At 43.4% G+C, this 13679-nt stretch overlaps 2 long non-coding RNA genes across 4 annotated transcripts in view; one reads left to right on the forward strand and one right to left on the reverse strand.

Moving 5' to 3' along the window:
• Positions 1-11876, forward strand: part of LOC133487184 (uncharacterized) — a 63205-nt gene extending 51329 nt beyond the window's left edge. Inside the window, exons 2-3 of the long non-coding RNA XR_009791235.1 lie at positions 11532-11633; positions 11712-11876. This is a non-coding gene — a long non-coding RNA (uncharacterized LOC133487184). The remainder of the gene's footprint in view (positions 1-11531; positions 11634-11711) is intronic.
• Positions 1-13679, reverse strand: part of LOC133487183 (uncharacterized) — an 89337-nt gene that overhangs the window by 51639 nt on the left and 24019 nt on the right. The window lies entirely within an intron of this gene.

Raw genomic sequence — 13679 nt, forward strand, 5'->3', positions numbered from 1 at the left:
ACATGAAATCATACTTTTGCTCGCAAATACTCACATCTGTCCTTAGTCTAGCCTCCACTACTCTTTCCCATAACTTCATTGTGTGGCTCATGAACTTTATTCCTCTATAGTTCCCACAGCTCTGCACATCTTAAAAATTTTCTTAAAAATGGGCGCCAGCACACTTTTCCTCCATTGCTCAGGCATCTTCTCACTCGCTTAGAATTCTATTAAACAAGCTGGTCAAAAACCTCCACACCCACATCTTCTAGATGCTTCCATACCTCCACAGGAATGTCATCTGGACCAACTGCCTTTCCATTTTTCATCTTCTTTAATGCCTTTCAAACTTTCCCCTTACTAATCATTGCTACTTCCTGGTCCACCACGCTTGCCTCTTCTACTCTTCTTTCTTTCTGATTTTCATCAAATCCTCAAAGTATTATTTCCATCTATCCAGTACACTGCTGACACCAGTCAACACATTTCCATCTCTATCCTTAATCACCCTAATTTGCTGCACATCCTTGCCATCGCTATCCCTCTGTCTGCCCAACCTTTATAGATCTTTTTCTCCTTCTTTAGTGTCCAACCTGGCATATATATCATCATATGCCTCTTGTTTGGCGTTTGCCACCTCTACCTTTGGCCTACGTCGCATTTCCATGTATTCCTTTCTCCTCTCCTCAGTCCTCTGTGTCCCACTTCTTCTTAGCTAACCTCTTTCCTTGTATGATTTCCTGTACTTTGAGGTTCCACCACCTAGTCTCCTTCTCCATTTTTCTACCAGAAGATACACCAATTACTCCCCTGCCTGTTTCTCTGATCACCTTGGCTGTAGTGGTCCAGTCTTCTGGAAGCTCCTCCTGTCCACAAAAAGCGTATCTCACCTCTTCCCAAAAAGCCGCACAACACTCTTCCTTTCTCAGCTTCTACCACATGGTTCACTATATATATAATCTTCCCTGCTAAAGCTACTGCCCCCGTGACCCGACCTCAGATATGTGGAAGAAAATGGATGGATAGTATACATCAGAAATGTTTATAGAACTCAGAGAAAAACCCATCATTGTCTGAAGCTCTACCTGTTGGCATATCGTTTAAGGCCTTATGTAACTCTGCGAGAGTTAATGAGGCATCTAAAAACTCGTTACTTTCTGAAGTTAATTGAGGGATATTTAGGTTATTGAAAAAAGATTCAATGTAATCTTTATTTGGCTTGTTATGGGGTGAATATAAAATGCAGCCCTATGGGGGGAACAGGTCAGTGCAAACTGTAGGCCGGTCCCAAGCCCGGATGAATGCAGAGGGTTGCGTCAGGAAGGGCATCCGGCTTAAAACTTTGCCAAACAAATATGAGCGTTCATCCAAAGAATTCCATACCGGATCGGTCATGGCCCGGGTTAACAACGTCCGCCACCGGCACCGTCAACCTGCAGGGCGCCGTTGGAAATTCAGCTACTGTGGGTCGAAGTCAAAGAAGAAGAAGAGGTGGAAAGCGGGTTCTTCGGCAGAAAGAGAAGAGGAAAGCACAGAGCCTTGAACTGAATGTGGGGACTTTAAATGTTGGGACTATGACAGGAAAATCTCAGGAGTTGGTTGACATGATGATTAGGAGAAAGGTAAATATATTGTGTGTCCAGGAGACCAGGTGGAAAGGCAGTCAGGCTCGAAGTTTAGGAGCAGGGTTTAAATTATTTTACCATGGTGTAGATGGGAAGAGAAATGGAGTCGTGGTTATTTTAAAAGAAGAGTTGGCTAAGAATGTCTTGGAGATGAAAAGAGCATCAGATCGAGTGATGAGGCTGAAACTTGAAATTGAGGGTGTTATGTGTAATGTGATTAGTGGCTATGCCCCACAGGTAGGATGTGACCTCGAGGTGAAAGAGAAATTCTGGAAGGAGCTAGACGAAGTAGTTCTGAGCATCCCAGACAGAGAGAGAGTCATAATTGGTGCAGATTGTAATGGACATGTTGGTGAAGGTAATAGGGGTGATGAAGAAGTTATGGGTAAGTACGGCATCCAGGAAAGGAACTTGGAGGGACAGATGGTGGTAGACTTCGCAACAAGGATGCAAATGGCTGTAGTGAACACTTTTTTCCAGGAGAGGCACGAACATAGGGTGACCTACAAGAGCGGAGGTAGAAGCACGCAGGTGGATTACATCTTGTGCAGACGATATAATCTGAAGGAGGTTACCAACTGTAAGGTATAGGTAGGGGAGAGTGTAGCTAGACAGCATAGGATGGTGGTGTGTAAGATGACTCTGGTGGTGGGGAGGAAGATTAGGAAGACAAAGGCAGAGAAGAGAACCATGTGGTGGAAGCTGAGACAGGAGGAGTATTCGGGAAGAGGTGAGGCAGGCTCTTGGTGGACGGGAGGAGCTCCCAGAAGACTGGACCACTGCAGCCAACGTGATCAGAGAGGCAGGCAGGAGAGTACTCGTGTATCTTCTGGCAGGAAAGGAGAGAAGGAGACTTGGTGGTGGAACCCCACAGTACAGGAAATCATACAAGGAAAAGGGTTAGCTAAGAAGTAGTGGGACAATGAGAGGACCGAGGAGAGGCGAAAGGAATACATTGATATGTGACACAGGGCAAAGGTAGAGGTGGCAAAGGCCAAACAAGAGGCATATGATGACATGTATGGCAGGTTGGACACTAAAGAAGGAGAAAAGGATCTATAGAGGCTGGCCAGACAGAGGGAGAGAGATGGGAAGGATGTCCAGCAGGTTATGGTGATTAAGGATAGAGATGGAAATATGTTGACTGGTGCCAGCAGTGTGCTAGCTAGATGGAAAGAATACTTTGATGAGTTGATGAATGAGGAAAATCAGAGAGAAGGGAGAGTAGAAGAGGCAAGTGTGGTGGACCAGGAAGTGGCAATGATTAGTAAGGGGGAAGTTAGAAAGGCATTAAAGAGGATGGAAAATGGAAAGGCAGTTGGTCCTGATGACATTCCTGTGGAGGTATGGAAGCATCTAGGAGAGGTGGCTGTGGAATTTTTGACCAGCTTGTTCAATATAATTCTAGTGCGTGAGAAGATGCCTGAGGAATGGAGGAAAAGTGTACTGGTGCCCATTTTTAAGAACAAAGGTGATGTGCAGAGCTGTGGAAACTATAGAGGAATAAATTTGATGAGCCACACAATGAAGTTCTGGGAAAGAGTAGTGGAGGCTAGACTCAGGACAGAAGTGAGTATTTGCGAGCAACAGTATGGTTTCATGCCTAGAATAAGTACCACAGATGCATTATTTGCCTTGATAATGTTGATGGAAAAGTACAGAGAAGGTCAGAAGGAGCTACATTGTGTCTTTGTAGATCTAGAGAAATCCTATGACAGAGTACCCAGAGAGGAACTGTGGTACTGCATGCGGAGGTCTGGAGTGGCAGAGAAGTATGTTAGAATAATACCGGACATGTACGAGGGCAGCAGAACAGCGGTGAGGTGTGCTGTAGGTGTGACAGACGAATTTAAGGTGGAGGTGGGACTGCATCAGGGATCAGCCCTGAGCACCTTCCTTTTTACAGTGGTGATGGATAGGCTGACAGATGAGGTTAGACTGGAATCCCCGTGGACCATGATGTTTGCAGATGACATTTTGATCTGCAGTGAAAGCAGGGAGCAGCTGGAGGAACAGTTAGAAAGATGGAGGCATGAACTGGAAAGAAGAGGAATGAAGATTAGCCGAAGTAAGACAGAATATATGTGCATGAATGAGAGGGGTGGTGGGGGAATAGTGAGGCGACAGGAAGAAGAGATAGCAAGGGTGGAGGACTTTAAATACTTGGGGTCAACCGTCCAGAGCAATGGTGAGTGTGGTCAGGAAGTGAAGAAACATGTCCAAGCAGGTTGGAACGGGTGGAGGAAGGTGTCAGGTGTGTTATGTGACAGAAGAGTCTCTGCTAGGATGAAGGGCAAAGTTTTTAAGACAGTGGTGAGGCCAGCCATGATGTACGCATTAGAGACAGTGGCACTGAAGAGACAACAGGAAGCAGAGCTGGAGGTGGCGGAAATGAAGATGTTGAGGTTCGCTCTCGGAGTGACCAGGTTGGATAAAATTAGAAATGAGCTCATCAGAGGGACAGCCAAGGTTCGATGTTTTGGAGACAAAGTTAGAAAGAGCAGACTTCGATGGTTTGGACACGTCCGGAGGAGAAATAGTGAGTATATTGGTAGAAGGATGATGAAGATGGAGCTGCCAGGCAAGAGAGCTAGAGGAAGACCAAAGAGAAGGTTGATGGATGTCATGAGGGAAGACATGATGGCAGTTGGTGTTCGAGAGGAGGATGCAGGAGATTGGCTTACATGGAAAAGGATGACACGCTGTGGCGACCCCTAACGGGACAAGCCGAAAGTAAAAGAAGAAGAAGAAGATGGGGTGAATATAAGCTACTGTAGTAGTTGTAAAATATATAATTAATATCCTGTGTTGATTGAGTAAATTTGCCATTTGAATCTTAGACAGATGTAATTTGTGTTTTTTCTTTGATACGTTGAAGTTAGTTTGCAAGACATTTTCCTGATTTATTATTGTGCTTGAAATTAGTGTATCTAAGCTGTTGTCGTAGGAACTCCGTTCTTTTTGATAATATCCAATCTAGTTGTTGTTTCGCATTATAAAGTTGGTTCCTAAGTAGTTCTGTCGGATTCATTGCATATTCCTCTGCGAGTGGAAATGCTTTTGCCTCTTATTACAGCTTTCCCTGTTTCCCAAAGAAAGGATGGGGATGCAGTTGTGGACTCATTCATATCTAGAGAATCTTCCCATTCCTTCCTTACAAATATATCAAACTCTTGATATTTCAGTCGAGAAGTATTAAACGCTAGGTTGGAGAAGAGAGATTGCAGCATGATCGCTAATTATTTTTGGATGTATTTTGGAAGTTCTGTTTTGAGCAATTTAGTTATTTGTGAGAAAGTAGTCAATTCTACAGAAGGACCGGTGAACTGAAGAAAGTGTATTCCCTTTTTGTATGATTTTTAATTTTTTTTATTTTTTATTCTCCATGTCGGCGAGTCCAAAATTGTGCATATATTAATCTCATTTTCGGGAGGATTGTGATTGTTTGGAATTTTTTAAATGTGAGCAGTCTATGGTTGGATCAAGTACTATATTAAAGTCCCTACCTATAATGATTGTTCAGATGTGAAAAAAGTGTGTGAATAAAAGTTGGATAATCAATATTAGGGCCGTATACATTAACTTATGTGTATAATTTGTTAAACATAGTTGACTTAACCGACTGGTTAGAGCGTCAGCCTCACAGTTCTGAGGACCCGGGTTCAATCCCCGGCCCCGCCTGTGTGGAGTTTGCATGTTCTCCCCGTGCCTGCGTGGGTTTTCTCCGGGCACTCCGGTTTCCTCCCACATCCCAAAAACATGCATTAATTGGAGACTCTAAATTGCCCGTAGGCAGGACTGTGAGTGCAAATGGTTGTTTGTTTCTATGTGCCCTGCGATTGGCTGGCAACCAGTTCAGGGTGTACCCCGCCTCCTGCCCGATGACAGCTGGGATAGGCTCCAGCACGCCTGCGACCCTAGTGAGGAGAAGCGGCTCAGAAAATGGATGGATGGATAGTTGACTTAACAATTATGTATCGGCCTTCTGGGTCAATTGTTGTGGTATTTAGTGTAAACAGTAGTCTATTATGAATTAGTATTGAGACTCCTCGTCTGCTGTTATAGCTAGCTGAAAAGGACAGACTGAAATTTAAATATGTAATTGTACATATGGATATGTAATTGTACATATGGATATGTAATTTTCTTCAGATTTTGACAAATGGGTTTCTTGTATGAAGAAGAGGTCCGTTTTTAATTTTGTGATATAATCCATAATCTTAATTCTCTTTGCCTGTGAACATATGCCATTTACATTCCATGAAACAAAAGTTATACTTGACATATTAGTGATAAGTGTACAATTGTTATAAGTGAACGTGGGACAATCTGTGTGAGTGTGTCATCTATACGTGTGTGGGAAAGGTAGATAACTCTCAGAAATATAATATGTTTAATGGGAACTTTCTCACTGTGTAGCTGGTCAAATGAAGTTGTGTTAGGAGGTATTATTAATTGAGGTATTGAACGTGTTATATATGAGTTCAGCATAGAAAAAACATGGAAACGGAAGACAAGGGAATATATCACGAGTTACGGTGGGGGCAGGGATAGGGGAGTGGCCATTCGGTAAGTGGGGGAGGTAAGGGGAGTGTGGGGTGCCATAAAGAAAGGAAAAAGAAGAACCAAAGAGAGAGAAAAGTTAAAGGAAAACAAGGGAAATGACCCATGTCAGTGAGTTGAGGGTGCAAGAGGACGTGCTCAATTCCTTTTTTTCCCCTAAACAGATTACTCCAGGGTTTTTGAAGAATAATCATCTTTTATTGTATACCAAATATTAGAGCAAACTTGAAAGGAATTTTCATCGATTAGAAGAGCCAAGGGGTGACTTTAGAATCGCGGAACAGTTGACCATCTATGTATAGTATGTCCACAACGAGTGAGGCTCGTTTTCCTTGTTGACGGTAATTCTTCATTAGAGGGTACAAGAGTTTCCGTCGCTCGTTGATTTTGCGTGGAAACTGGTCATTCATACCAAACTGTGTACCCCTCCCGCCCTTTTGACTTTCCAAAGACTTTCTGCTGGAAATGTTGGAATTTAGTGATGGTCCTCCTAGCCTGTGTACTCTGTGGAAGGGGATGTTAGCGAGTGTATCCTTCGGGATTTTCAGTGCTGTCGACATTAAGTTTTTTATGAGCCTCTGGATTATCAGGTGTACTCTCTGAAATCCCGGAAAAAAATGAGTTTATCCCACATGCTTCTTGACTGTAAATCCAACATTGCTTTTTTTATTGTTATTTTTCTTGAGAACTTCTACCTCCGTTGTCATCACTTAAATGGCTGAATGAAGTTTGGCATTGTCTTCTTTTAGCTCTCTAATTTGTTGGTGCGTGAACTCCAAACTGGTTTTGAGCTCCTTAATCTCCTGGTGTAATAGATTGTCAATGGAGGAAAGGACTTGAATATGGGCATCAGGAGAGCAAAGTTGTAAATCTTCAGTGCTCGTGGACGAGTTAGCCTTTCATCTTTTCAGGAGATTGCTGCAGTCGTCATGGTGAGCTCCGCTAGCTTGCATGATGAAGCGATTGAAAGATCTGTCGATGAAATCTTCGAGTGGCTCCGCAAAGGTATCTTGGTGTTAGAAGGGATTGGAAAAAAGTAAACAAAAATAATCAGCCCCCGTAATAAGAGAAAAACAAAAATAGATGAGGAGGAAATTAAGTCTCGGGGTTGCTAATCTGATTTTGCAGCGTAGCCGGCAAAATTTCATCTGAGAAATCTCGCAGTCTCTCGTGGTGTCAGAGCATGTCGCACGTCAAACGTCACAGTCCTCCGTCCTCTTGGCGAGTCTTAAACCATGCTTCTATAGACGCAGATTGACTATGCTTCATTCATCCCTGCTAATTATTGTGAGTTTTAGATGCGGGACGCACATCAAATGAGATCCCTGACATTATTATTTGATCTCCAACATCTGTTGCCTGCATAATTTATATGGTAGATGACATTAGCAGATGGACATTTGTTACCGTATTGTCGCGACCATAAGGCACACCGTATTAAAAGGCGCAGTCTCAGTTACGGGGTCTATTTCTGTATTTAACACATACATAAGGCGGACTGTATTATTGGGCGCAGGCATCGTAAAACATACGCTAGCTTAAAACATACAGTAGCATGCATGCTAGCGTATGTTTTTAAAAAGGCAGGGCGTGCCTTTAGCGTCCTCCTTCACGCGCACCCTTCCTCCTTCAACGTCCTCAGTCACGTCCGCCTTTCCTCTATATAAGCAGCGTGTCGGCAGGAAATGCTCCCAGTCAGTCAAGCGGAGCGCTCATCAAAGTCACACAACAACATTTACAGATTTTGGAACTCGGTGTACACATAAGGCGCGCCGCATTATAAGGCGCCCCGTCCATTTTGGAGAAAATTTAAGACTTTTAAGTGCGCCTTATGGTCGTCCATTGCTTTACACAACTGTCTCTCCATTTGCTAACAAAAGCTGAAACGTAATTTGGATCTACAATTTGTCCGTCCATCCATCCATTTTACGTACCGCTTATCCTCACTAGGGTTGTGGGCATGCTAGAGCCTATCCCAGATGACTCTGGGCGAGCGGCAGGCTACACCCTGAACTGGTCGCCAGCCAATCGCATGGCACACATAGATAAACAACCACTTGCAAACTCCACATAGGTGAGGCCGGATTTGAACCTCAGAACTGTGAGGCAGATGTGCCGCCCTTCTGCAATTTGTCCTATCACGAAATCTGCAAATTAGTTTTCCTATATTTGGTAGCTATGTGGCAAAGTGCAAACCACAGGCATAATATACTATTTTCCTGAGGCTCTGTGGTACAGAGATGCAGATCACTGAAAGTGATTAAACTTTACAAGCTTCACTTTCCTTCCTCTTTAGGTGGCGCTGAAGGTTTTATGTGGTCCCAGCCTCAGTATAAAAGAGTTGCAATGAACAATCTACACACAGCTGATGGAAGATTTGGTGGACATTACCTCCTGCATGTCAGTTTGCCACCTTTCAATACTTTTGATTCCATGCTTTTCCTTGCCTTTCTCGGCAGAAAACTCAGATTAAGTGGTTTGATTCGTGGTGATTAAATGTATTCAGTCATATTCACACACAAGTCATACACTGCCTGCATAGTACTTTCGGTCTTGACAAATCTTAAGGATAAATCCTAATTCCTTTGTCACAGACCAAGACAAGACAATAGATTCTGAGACAAAATATGTGGAAATATGTCTAGCGGGTGAGAAGATGCCTGAGGAATGGAGGAAAAGTGTTCTGGTGCCCATTTTTTAAGATTATATTAGATTAGATATTTATATGTATGTATGTATGTATGTATATATATATATATATATATACACACAAACATACATACATATAAATATCTAATCTAATATAATCTTAAAAATGGGCACCATCGAACCAGACTGAAGTGTAAATTTTGTGCACCTCTAATGTCCATCCATACATTTTCATACATTTTCTGTACCTTATTTTATCCTCACTTGGGTCACGGAGTGCTTTCTCAGCTGACTCTGGCTCAGAGGTGGGGTACACCCTGAACTGGTCGCCAGCCGATCGCAGGGCACCCACATACAAACAATCTTTCACATGCACACCTATGGACAATTTAAAGTTGCCAATTAATCTTCTATGCATGTTTTTGGAATGTGGGGGAAACCAGAGGCGAGGCCAGATTTTAACCCGGGTCCTCAGAACTGTGAGGCAGATGTGCTGATCAGTCGGCCACAGTGTATATGTGTGTTTATATATATATATATATATATATATATATATATATATATATATATATATATATATATATATATATATATATATATTCACACACACACGCACAATTAGTGGTACACCAATACATGTATTGAATTGGTCATGGTTCACACTAAATATGTCATTTTATATTTACTGTATCAAGCTCTGACGTGGCGGCACGGTGAGAGACTGGTAAGCACATCTGCCTCACAGTTCTGAGGACCGGGGTTCAAATCCTGGCCCCGCCTGTGTAGAGTTTGCATGTTCTCCCCGTGCTTACTTGAATTTTTTTCCGGGTACTGTGGTTTCCTCCCACAACCCAAAAACATGCATGGTAGGTTGATTGAAGACTCTAAATTGCCCCTAGGTGTGAATGTGAGTGCCAATGGTTGTTTGTTTATATGTGCCCTGCGATTGGCTGGTGACCGGTTCAGGGTGTACCCTGCTTCTCGCCCGAAGTTGGCTGGGAGAGGCTCCATAACGCCCAGAATTGAAAACAGATGGATAGATGGAACCTCTGACGATGAGGAGCTGTGCTAAGCGTGCTATGCTTCTCCTCTCGCATTCATTCCGGCCAAGAAAGGGTGCGTTTGGAAATTCACCCTGACGCCCTAATTCTACTCTCAAAATGCGCAATCCCGAGTCTAGCAGAGCAGCGCAGCAGTACATTTCCGAACGCACCCCAAGCTACTGAGACAATAGCTCACCCGCCATTGCAACATGGCTACAGCCATACACCATCCTGTTATTGAAAATCCTCCACCATCCTTCAAATCCGGCCTTTGGAACTACTTTGGTTTTAGTGTTACGTATGTCCTAGATGACAAGCATGTCATAGACAAAAGTTCAACGGCATGTCGCAAGTGTCACACATTAACTACATCAGTTCAAATACAACAAACTTGACATCACATTTATACTGACATCACCCCAAAGAGAAAATAAGTGCCAGACAAAAACAAGGGGCATGCATTCTCCAAACTTTACCCAACTTATTGAACAGTATGATTCATCGAGAACAAAATAAATTTACCGGGCTACTGCTGCTTTCATTGTTGTCAATTGTGACCATATTCTGCCATGGACAACACCGGTTTCATAACATGATGCGGAGTGGAGACTTGAGCCCCATTGTAACTGTTGCTCCAGTCTGACCACAGACGGCTGGATATTGAGAGCTACTGTACTTGACTGTTTGCGCACTGTATGAGTGCAGAAAGGGAGATGAAAAGCAAGGTTCTTCAGACACTCCTCCTCAACAGTAAACACTACTGATGATTTCACCAAAGGTCTGATAGAAGCTGTGGAGCATTGGAATTTAATGCGACCATGTACAGGTGCATCTCAATAAACTAGAATATAGCAGAAAAGTCAATTTCAGTATTCATAAATTAAAATATGAGTTTTGCTTTTTGAATTGAACTACTGTACCTAACTTTCGACGCAATTCTAATTTATAGAGATGTATGTGTAACTATACGTGTGACAACTGTAGGGATTAGGTAAATATAAAGAAATAATTATCTGTTAATGACATGCTTACTCTAAAGTTCGAGTCAAGCCCCCACCCCGGCTGCGTTGCTTGAACGCGGCATGCTCCTTTGTACATTGTTCATGGCCTCGATAAAAAAAATTTGTGATGAAGCATTGAGATGAAGTTCCCCACAACAAACTTCAGTTGCAAACAGACTACAAATAACTTACATGTTGTTTGTCTGAGACAAAACAGTCCCACGCCAATGACGTGTTTTTTCATCGACAAGATTGAAAAAACTTTATTGGCCGTCAGAAAATTACAGTACTGCGCAACAAGACACATGACAAGGCTAAAAATAAACTAGGTTTTGGATTCATAAGTTATATGTCTTGTGCGGAGCCAATTGATGACGTAATTGATCGGATCGGCGACATAAAATATGAAAAACGATCAGCATAAAATGCTAATAACCCCGGCCGGCCAATAAAAGGTAAGGGGAAGCCTGTTTATTCAAATTCTCCTGATTTGTTGCCAAGTAAAATTGGGGTATTGGGGAATAAGGAGTGTGGCTGAATTTTGTTAAGGTCGTCTAGACCTCAGTGTAGATTGCATTTATTCGTAAGTAGAATGTCATGTTACTGTTTTGGACCCTGGATGGCGCTTTGCACCCTCTCGTCCTCTCTCTCCCCTCTCCTCTCCGTTTCAGCTTCTCCTCAAGCCACGTCTCCAATCAACCCTCATCACCACCTACATTTAAGTCTGCCTGTTCCTGGAAATCCTTGCCAAAGTATTGCAGCCTCTCCTAGCGGTACCACGGCCCACCGTACTCATGTAAGCTACTCAACTCCTCGTTCCCTTGTTAACTCTTGTGTCTCCTTGTTCCCAGTGTTCCTGACCCACGTCATTCCTGCCAGCCGCCTGTTCTGTCCACTGCCTGCCACCTGTCCCCGCCGCCGCCTGTCAACACATCCAGGACCACTTCCATAACCTTTGCTCAATAAACTGTTCATCATTTTACATCAGCCTCCGCCTGCACTTGGGTTCAGCTACTTCCCATCCGTGACATAGAAATCGCGATAGGATCGCGTACGGATCTGGGATACGTTGAATCGGGGACTCGGTGTCTGGGACACAATGTTTGGGAGGTTTATTGTAGCCCAACACTAACTTCAGAGGTCTGGGACCTCGTGCTGGGGGCAGTGGCATAGCCATCTGCTGCAAGTGGTAGTGACAACCTCACACTATAGTTAGTACGTGTGGGTCGAATCTCGGGTCCTCCGGCGTTCAACAATACTTTGCGCCGCGGTATCCGGTTGATGACAATAAACTGCCGGATTGACAAAAAAAAAAATAATTTGAAAAAAATAACTAAATATATATATATACAAGTAAAAGCGTCAAGAATAACCTGCGGGAAAAATAAAATCATAAAAATAATATAAGCATGTTGTTGCTGATTGTTTGTGATATTGTTTGTTACAATGGAGTGTGTGTGGAAAGGTGAAAAGATGAGGGTTTGTTTTGAGAATCTGGGGAATGATGAAATTGTTGTGGGAGAACAAATTAAAATAATGTGGCTGTATTTCGAGGAAAATATCTCCGGAGATGATAAAGAAAAGTTAAAGGCCATTCAAAAGATGAAAAGGATGTTGGAAAAATGTCAGGATGCTGGCTTCTTTCCTAAAAATGATGAGAGAACTAATAAATTACAGGTTTTGGTTCCAATTTGTGATGCTTTTGCGGCATGAGAGCAGGAATTGCGGAAAGAATGTAAAAATAAAAACGTGTTTAAAAATCGAGGGTTACGAACTTGCCCTGATAAAATGGCAAAATGTCAAACAAGATTCTGTCAGCTGGCTGCTGCGACCAAATTACAAAAAAAAACAGTTAAAAAAGAGAACGAAGGTAAACAATTAAAAGTGTTTACTCAGGCGGGGTGCAACCCTTCAGCCCCCCTACCCCACGCATTTCCTCCACAGCCTGAGCCTGCTGTTCAAGCGCTGTTCGCAGAGATAATTAGAGATTCTGTAGCGTTTGATATTGTGGGGGATCAACCTGTGGGTAGTGGGCCCACTCGGGGCTCTAATCATCTGTCCTCCAGTGTGGCTCCTTCATCAGGGAGGTGGGGCGGCCTTGGGAACACGACCGAATTGACTACACAGGAAGCCAACTTAGTGGCTTTCTGAGACGAAAGAAGAACACGCAGCCTGCCAAAGGGGTCTACTGCAGCATGTGAGTTGGAGAGGTAAGAATTAGGTAAAGTTAATGCTTGTACTGATATTTCAGACTTGGATGATTTATGTTTGCAACTCAAGGCAGCTCATGCCAAAATAGATAAGCAGCGAGCACAGAGCGAGGCTGAAGTTAGGCGGGTTTGGGGGGAAGTCTGTCAGTTACTAGGGGAGGCAGCTCGCCAGGAGCAGAACGGTGATTGGCCAAATGTGGCAATTGCTGATAAGGAGGAAGCGAGGCACCGAGAAGGAAGTAGCGAGCAGTGAAAGCCAGCCACAGATGGCGAGAAAGAGGAAGATGACTGTTATTCGGCTGGCGAAAAGACCAAAACTAAAAATAAGAAGGGAAAAATTCAGGGGCCTCTTTTGCTGAGCTCAGCAACACCACACCAATGGATGTATGCTCCATTTTCTATTTCTGATCGTACATGTTCGAGTGAGAAATTACCTCCCCCTACTGGGGGAGGTGCAATTTTTATGCAGCATTTCACGGATCTTACACAAGGCATGGCGCTTGCGATGGGTGATTTAAGAGCAATTGTAGGAACTAAGCTCACCTGTCAGGAGTTGCAAACACTAGAGGAGATCAGCCGTACGACAGCTTATCGTGATGATCTTCCCTT

Source organism: Phyllopteryx taeniolatus, chromosome 12 (genome assembly GCF_024500385.1).
Source record: "Phyllopteryx taeniolatus isolate TA_2022b chromosome 12, UOR_Ptae_1.2, whole genome shotgun sequence".
In the NCBI taxonomy this organism is placed as follows: domain Eukaryota; kingdom Metazoa; phylum Chordata; class Actinopteri; order Syngnathiformes; family Syngnathidae; genus Phyllopteryx; species Phyllopteryx taeniolatus.